This window comes from Neovison vison, chromosome 10 (assembly GCF_020171115.1).
Source record: "Neovison vison isolate M4711 chromosome 10, ASM_NN_V1, whole genome shotgun sequence".
NCBI classification, from domain to species: domain Eukaryota; kingdom Metazoa; phylum Chordata; class Mammalia; order Carnivora; family Mustelidae; genus Neogale; species Neogale vison.
In genome coordinates, this window is record NC_058100.1 from 63,248,500 (window position 1) to 63,255,374 (window position 6,875).

The 6,875-nt window shown below is 39.8% G+C and overlaps 1 pseudogene; it reads right to left on the reverse strand.

Annotated features, from left to right (window-relative positions):
- Positions 1 to 4,825: 4,825 nt before the first annotated feature.
- On the reverse strand, positions 4,826 to 4,947 carry LOC122918960 (annotated as a pseudogene).
- Positions 4,948 to 6,875: the final 1,928 nt, after the last annotated feature.

Below are 6,875 nucleotides of genomic sequence, written 5' to 3' on the forward strand. Positions count from 1 at the left end.
GGCTAATGCCATTAGCTACTATTGATGCAAGACAATCAACCAGGGAGTGGTTTATGGGAAGTACAGGAACAACAAGGACCAACTAAGAATTTAAGACCCTGACCACATTGTTCCCTTCTGTAGGGAGAGCGTGTGGGAAGTCACGTAGGCAAGCGCACGACACGTAGCACAGACCCTTTCTCAGTGCTACTCAACCTTTCCTGTCCGTAACTCTTTATTAAGGTATTTGGACTTAAAGGGAGACACAAGTCAGGGCCTGGTTTGGTCCTCGACTCCAACCGTGCTGTGACCTCCAACAGTTACCCTGAATGCAAATGGGCTAAATGCCCCAATCAAAAGACATAGTATATCAGAATGCTTAAAAAAACAAGACCCATCGATATGCTGTTTGCAAGAAACTCGTTTTAGATCCAAAGACACCTCCAGATTTAAAGTGAGAGGGTGGAAAACAATTTACCATGCTAATAGACATCAAAAGAAAGCTGGGGTGGCAATCTTTATATCAGATAAATTAGATTTTCAGTCAAAGACTATAATAAGAGATGAGGAAGGACACTATATCATACTTAAAGGGTCTGTCCAATGAGAAGATCTAACAATTTTAAATATCTATGCCCCTAACATGGGATCAGCCATTAAATAAACCAATTAATAACAAAATCAAAGAAACACATCAACAATAATACAATAATAGTAGGGGACTTTAACACCCCCTTACTGAAATGGATAGATAATGAAGCAAAAGATCAACAAGGAAATGAAGGCTTTAAATGACACACTGGACCAGATAGACATCGCAGATATATTCAGAACATTCTATCCCAAAGCAACAGAATGCACATTCTTCTCTAGTGCACATGGAACATTCTCCAGAATAGATACCATCCTGGGGGGCGCCTGGGTGGCTCAGTGGTTTAAAGCCTCTGCCTTCAGCTCAGGTCAATGATCTCAGGGTCCTGGGATCGAGCCCCGCATCGGGCTCTCTGCTCAGCAGGAAGCCTGCTTCCCTCTCTCTCTCTCTCTCTCTCTCTCTGCCTGCCTCTCTGCATGCCTGTGATCTCTGTCTGTCAAATAAATAAATAAAATCTTAAAAAAAAAAAAGATGCCATCCTGGGTCATGAATCAGGTCTTGACTGGTCCCAAAAGATTTGGATCATTCCCTGCATATTTTCAGACCACAGTGCTTTGAAACTAGAACTCTACCACAAGAGGGGTGTTGGAAAGAATTCAAATACATGGAGGCTAAAGAGCATGCTACTAAAGAATGAATGGGTCAACCAGGAAATTAAAGAAGAATTAAAAAATTCATGAAAAAAATGAAAACACAACTGTTCAAAATCTTTGAGACCCAGCAAAGGCTTTCCTAAGAGGGAAGTATATAGCAATACAAGCCCTTCTCAAGAAACAAGAAAGCTCTCAAATACACAACCTAACCCTACACCTAAAGGAGCTGGAGGAAGAACAGCAAAGAAAACCTAAACGCAGCAGGAGAACAGAAATTATAAAGATGAGAACAGAGGTCAATAAAATAGAAACCAAAAGAATAGTAGAACAGATCAATGAAGGTAGGAGCTGGTTCTTTGAAAGAATTATTAAGATTGATAAATCCCTGAGCAGACTTATCAAAAAGAAAGAGAAAGGACCCAAATTAATAAAATCATGAATGAAAGAGGAGAGATCACAACCAATACCAAAGAAATACAAACAATTATAAGAACACATTATGAGCAAATATACACCAGCAAATTTGACCATCTGAAGGAAATGGATGCATTCCCAGAGACATATAAACTACCAAAACTGAACCAGGAAGAAATAGAAAACCTGAACAGATCCATAGCCAAAGGAGATTGAAGCAGTCATCAAAAATCTCCCAATAAACAAGAGATGAGGGCCAGACAGCATCCCAGGAGAATTCTACCAAACATTTAAAGAAGAATTAATACCTAACCTCCTGAAACTGTTCTATAAAAATAGAAATGGAAGGAAAACTTCCAAACTCATTTTATGAGGCCACTATACCTTGATCCCCAAACCAGACAAAGACCCTATCGAAAAGGAGAATCACAGACCAATATCCTTGGTGAACACAGATGCAAAAATTCTCACCAAAATACTAGCCAATAGGATCCAGTAGTACATTAAAAGGATTATTCACCATGACCAAGTGGGATTTATTCCTGGGCTGCAGGGCTGGTTCAACAACCACAAATCAATCAGTATGATACAATACATTAGAAAAGAAAGAACAAGAACCATATGATACTCTCAATAGATGCTGAAAAAACATTTGACAAAGTATAACATCCCTTCGTAATCAAAACTCTACATCGTATAGGGATGGAGGGTACATACCCCAATATCATCAATGCCATCTATGAAAAACCCACAGTGACTATCATTCTCAATGGGGAAAAACTGAGGGACTTTCCTTTAAGGTCAGGAACTCATCAGGGCTGTCCACTATAACCACTGCTTATTCACCATAGTACCAGGAATCCTAGCCTCAGCAATCAGACAACAAATAGAAATAAAAGGCATCCAAATTGGCAAAGAAGAAGTCAAACTTTGCAGATGATATGACACTTTATGTGGAAAACCCAAAAGACTCCACTACAAAACTGCTAGAACTCACACAGAAATTCAGTAAAGCATCAGGATATAAAATCAATGCAAAGAAACCAGTAACATTTCTATACACCAACAGCAAGACAGAAGAAAGAGAAATTGAGGAGTCGATTCCATTTACAATTGTGCCCCCAAACCATAAGATACCTAGGAATAAACCTAACCAAAGAGGCAAAGAATCCATAATCAGAAAACTATGAAGTACTCATGAAAGAAATTGAGGAAGACACAAAGAAGTGGAAACACATCCCACGCTCATGGATTAGAAGAACGAATATTGTGAAAATGTCTATGCTGCCTAAAGCAATCTATACATTTAATGCAATCCATATCAAAATACTATTAATTTTTTTCAAAGAAATGGAACAAATAATCCTAAAATTTATATGGAACTGGAAAAGAGCCCAAGTAACCAGAGGAATGTTGTAAAAGGAAACCAAGGTTGATCGCATCACAATTCCAGACTTCAAGCTCTATTACAAAGCTGTATTCATCTGGACAGTATGCTACTGGTACAAAAACAGACACTTAGATCAGTGGAACAGAATAGAGAGCCCAGAAATGGACTCTCAACTCTATGGCCAACTAATCTTCAACAAAGCAGGAAACAATGTCCAAAGGAAAAAAGACAGTCTCTTCAACAAATGATGTTGGGAAAATTGGACAGCCACATGCAGAAGAATGAAGCTGGACCATTTCCTTACACCACACACAAAAATAGACTAAAAGGATGAAAGACCTGCATTTGAGACAGGAATCCATCAAAATCCTTGAAGAGAACACAGACAGCAACTCTCGACCTCAACTTCAGCAACTTCTTCCTAAAGCATTGCCAAAGGCAAGGTAAGCAAGGGCAAAAATGAAATGTTGGGACTTCATCAAGACCAAATGCTTTTACACAGCAAAGGAAACAGTCAACAAAACCAAAAGACAACCAACAGAATTGGAGAAGATATTTGCAAATGACATATCAATTAAAGGGCTAGTATTCAAAATCTATAAAGAACTTATCAAACTCAACACCCAAAAAACAAACAATCCAATCAAGGAATGGGCAAGAGACATGAACAGACATTTCTGCAAAGAAGACATCCAAATGGCCAACAGACACATGAAAAAGTGCCGAACATCCCACAGCATCAGGGAAATACAAATCAAAACCACAGTGTGATACCACCTCACACCAGTCAGAATGGCTAAAATTAACAAGTCAGGAAATGACAGATGTTGGCAAGGATGCAGAGAAAGGGGAACCCTCCTACCCTGTTGGTGGGAATGCAAGCTGATGCAGCCACTCTGGAAAACAGTATGGACGTTTCTCAAAAAAGCTGAAAATAGGGCTACCCTATGACCTGACAATTGCAATTCTGGATATTTATGCTAAAGATACAAATGTAATGATCCAACGGGACACATGCTCCTGAATGTATAGCAGCAATGTCCACAATAGCCAAACTATGGATAGAACCAGAAGTCCATGAATAGATGATTGGATAAAGAAGATATGGTATGTGTGTACACACACACACACACACACACACACACACACACACACAGTGGAATACTATGCAGCCATCAAAACCCCGAAATCTTGCTTTTTGCATCAATGTGGAGGGAACTAGAGGGTATCATTTTAAGCAAATAAGTCAATCAGAGAAGGACACTTATCACATAATCTCTCTGATATGAGGAATTTGAGAGGCAGGGCAGAGGTCGTGTAGGGTAGGGAGCTAAAAAAATGAAACAAGATGGGGGTGGGAAGGAAGACAAATCATAAGAGACTCTTTTAAAAAAATTTTTATTTATTTATTTGACAGAGAGAGATAGATCACAAGTAGGCAGAGAGGCAGGCAGAGAGAAAGGGGGGGAAGCAGGCTCCCTGCTGATCAGAGAGACTGATATGGGGCTGGATCCCAGGACCTGAGATCATGACCTGAGCCGAAGGCAGAGGCTTAACCCACTGAGCCACCCAGGTGCTCAGAGACTCTTAATCTCAGGAATAAAACTGAGGGTTCCTGGGGGTTGTGGGGAGAGGGATAGGGTGGTTGGGTTATGGACATTGGGGAGGGTATGTGCTATGGTGAGTGCTGTGAATTGTGTAAGACTGATGAATCAAAGACATGTACCTCTGGGGCAAATAATACATTATATGTTAATAAAAGTATTATTATCATTTATTATAACACTAAGAGGAACGAAACATTAGGTTTAAACCTAGCAAAGTATATCCAGGATCTATATATAGAAAGCTATAAAACTCAGATGAAGAAATCATCTAGAGGTCTACACTTGATCTTAGCCAAAAGGCCGAGAAGCGATCATCTAGAGGTCTACATAAATGAAGAGATATTTTGTTTCCTGGGTTGAAAACTCGTTATTATTAAGATGTCAATTGATCCCAATTGATTCCCAGTTGATCCCAACCAAAACTGCAACAAAAAAGGGGCACCTGGTTATCTCAGTCAGTTAAGCACCAGCTCTTGATTTTGGCTCAAGTTGTGGTCTTAGGGTTGTGAGATTGAGCCTCGCATTAAGCTCTGCACAGAGAGTGGAGCCTGTGTAAGATTCTCTCTCCCTTCCTCTCCCTCCGCCCCTCACACGCTTGCTCACTCTCTCTCTCTTTCAAAATAAATAAAATAAAATAAAAAACAGGCACATATACTATAGTCAACTCATCTTTGTCAAAGAAGCAAAGGCAATTCAAAGGATAAAGGATAGTCTTTTCAACAAATGGCGGTGGAATAACTGGACACCCACATGCAAAAAATAAACATTGACGTAGACCTTATCTTTCCATTTTTCCTCTCAAAATGGATTATAGACATAAATGTAAAACACAAAACTATAAAACTTCTAGAAGAAAGAAAAGAAAGCAAATAAATGACAGAGATAATAAATGAGCCACAATGACAGAGATATGGCCAAAGGACACAGGAGTCAAATGAAAGTGTTCCTAATTGTCAAAGCAGGAATAATTTGAACAATGAAATAAATGAATTAGTATACACCCAAAGCATAAAATATCTGTGAAGGGCACCTGGGTGGCTCCATCAGTTAAGTGGCCAAATCTTGATTTCGGTTTAGGTCAGGATCTCAGGGTTGTGAGATCTTGCCGGGGGTTGGACTCCATGTTCAGTTGGGGTGTCGGCTTCTCCCTTTCCCTTTGCCCCTCCCCCTGTTCATGTTCTTTCTCTAAAGTAAATAAATAAATACATTTTTTAAAAATCTGTGAAGTCAATAGTCCCTATTAATATTAAATAAAGAATTAAATAAATAAATGAGAGAGAAGACAAATCTTCTGTGCTGAATTCCAAATAATATATCCAGATACTCTGCCCTGCAGAAAGTAGAGCATAGGGATGCCTGGGTGGCTCTGCCAGTTGATCATCTGCCAGAGTCCTGGGATCGCATCCTGCATCAGGCTCCTTGCTCAAGGATGGAGCCTGCTTCTCCCACTTCCTCTGCCACTCTCCCTGCTTATGCTTTCTCTCCGTCTCTCTGACAAATAAATAAATAAAATCTTAAAAACAAAAAAAGAAAGAGCATAATTCCGTAAGTGTGGGCACACACAGATTTCCTTCCAAAGGGTAGAGAATACAAAAGGAAAAAGAAGTAACTTTATGGAGGAGAAATTTGACAACCACCACCTCAGTCAGGTGATCAAAGATCAAGGTCAACAGTGACGTTGGTAGCATGGACCCCTGATATGACACGTTCTCTCTGTGATTTACCATACTAAAAGCCATAACCTTAGTTCAATCAAGAGAGAAACATCAGGGGTGCCTGGATTGCTCAGTGGGTTAAGGCCTCTGCCTTTGGCTCAGGTCATGATCTCAGGGTCCTGGGATCGAGCCCCACATCGGGCTCTCTGCTCAACAGGGAGCCTGCTTCCCCCTCTCTCTCTGCCTGCCTCTCTGCCTATTTGTGATCTCTGTCAAATATATATAGAAAATCTTTTAAAAAAAGAGAGAGAGAGAGAAACATCAGATTCCAATAGAGGGACATTCTATAAAATACCTCACCAAATACCCACTAAATTCTCCACACAGCTGTCAAGGTCATCAGAAACAAGGAAGTGAGAACCTGTCAGTTAAGAGGAGACTAAGGAGACAGGCTGACTAAGTGTAATGTGTTATCCTGAAACAGAAAAAGGACATGAAGTAAAAAGTAAGGAAATCTGATTAAATGATGGATTTAGTTAATAACATATCAACATTGGTTTGTTAATTGTAACAAATGTGCCTGAC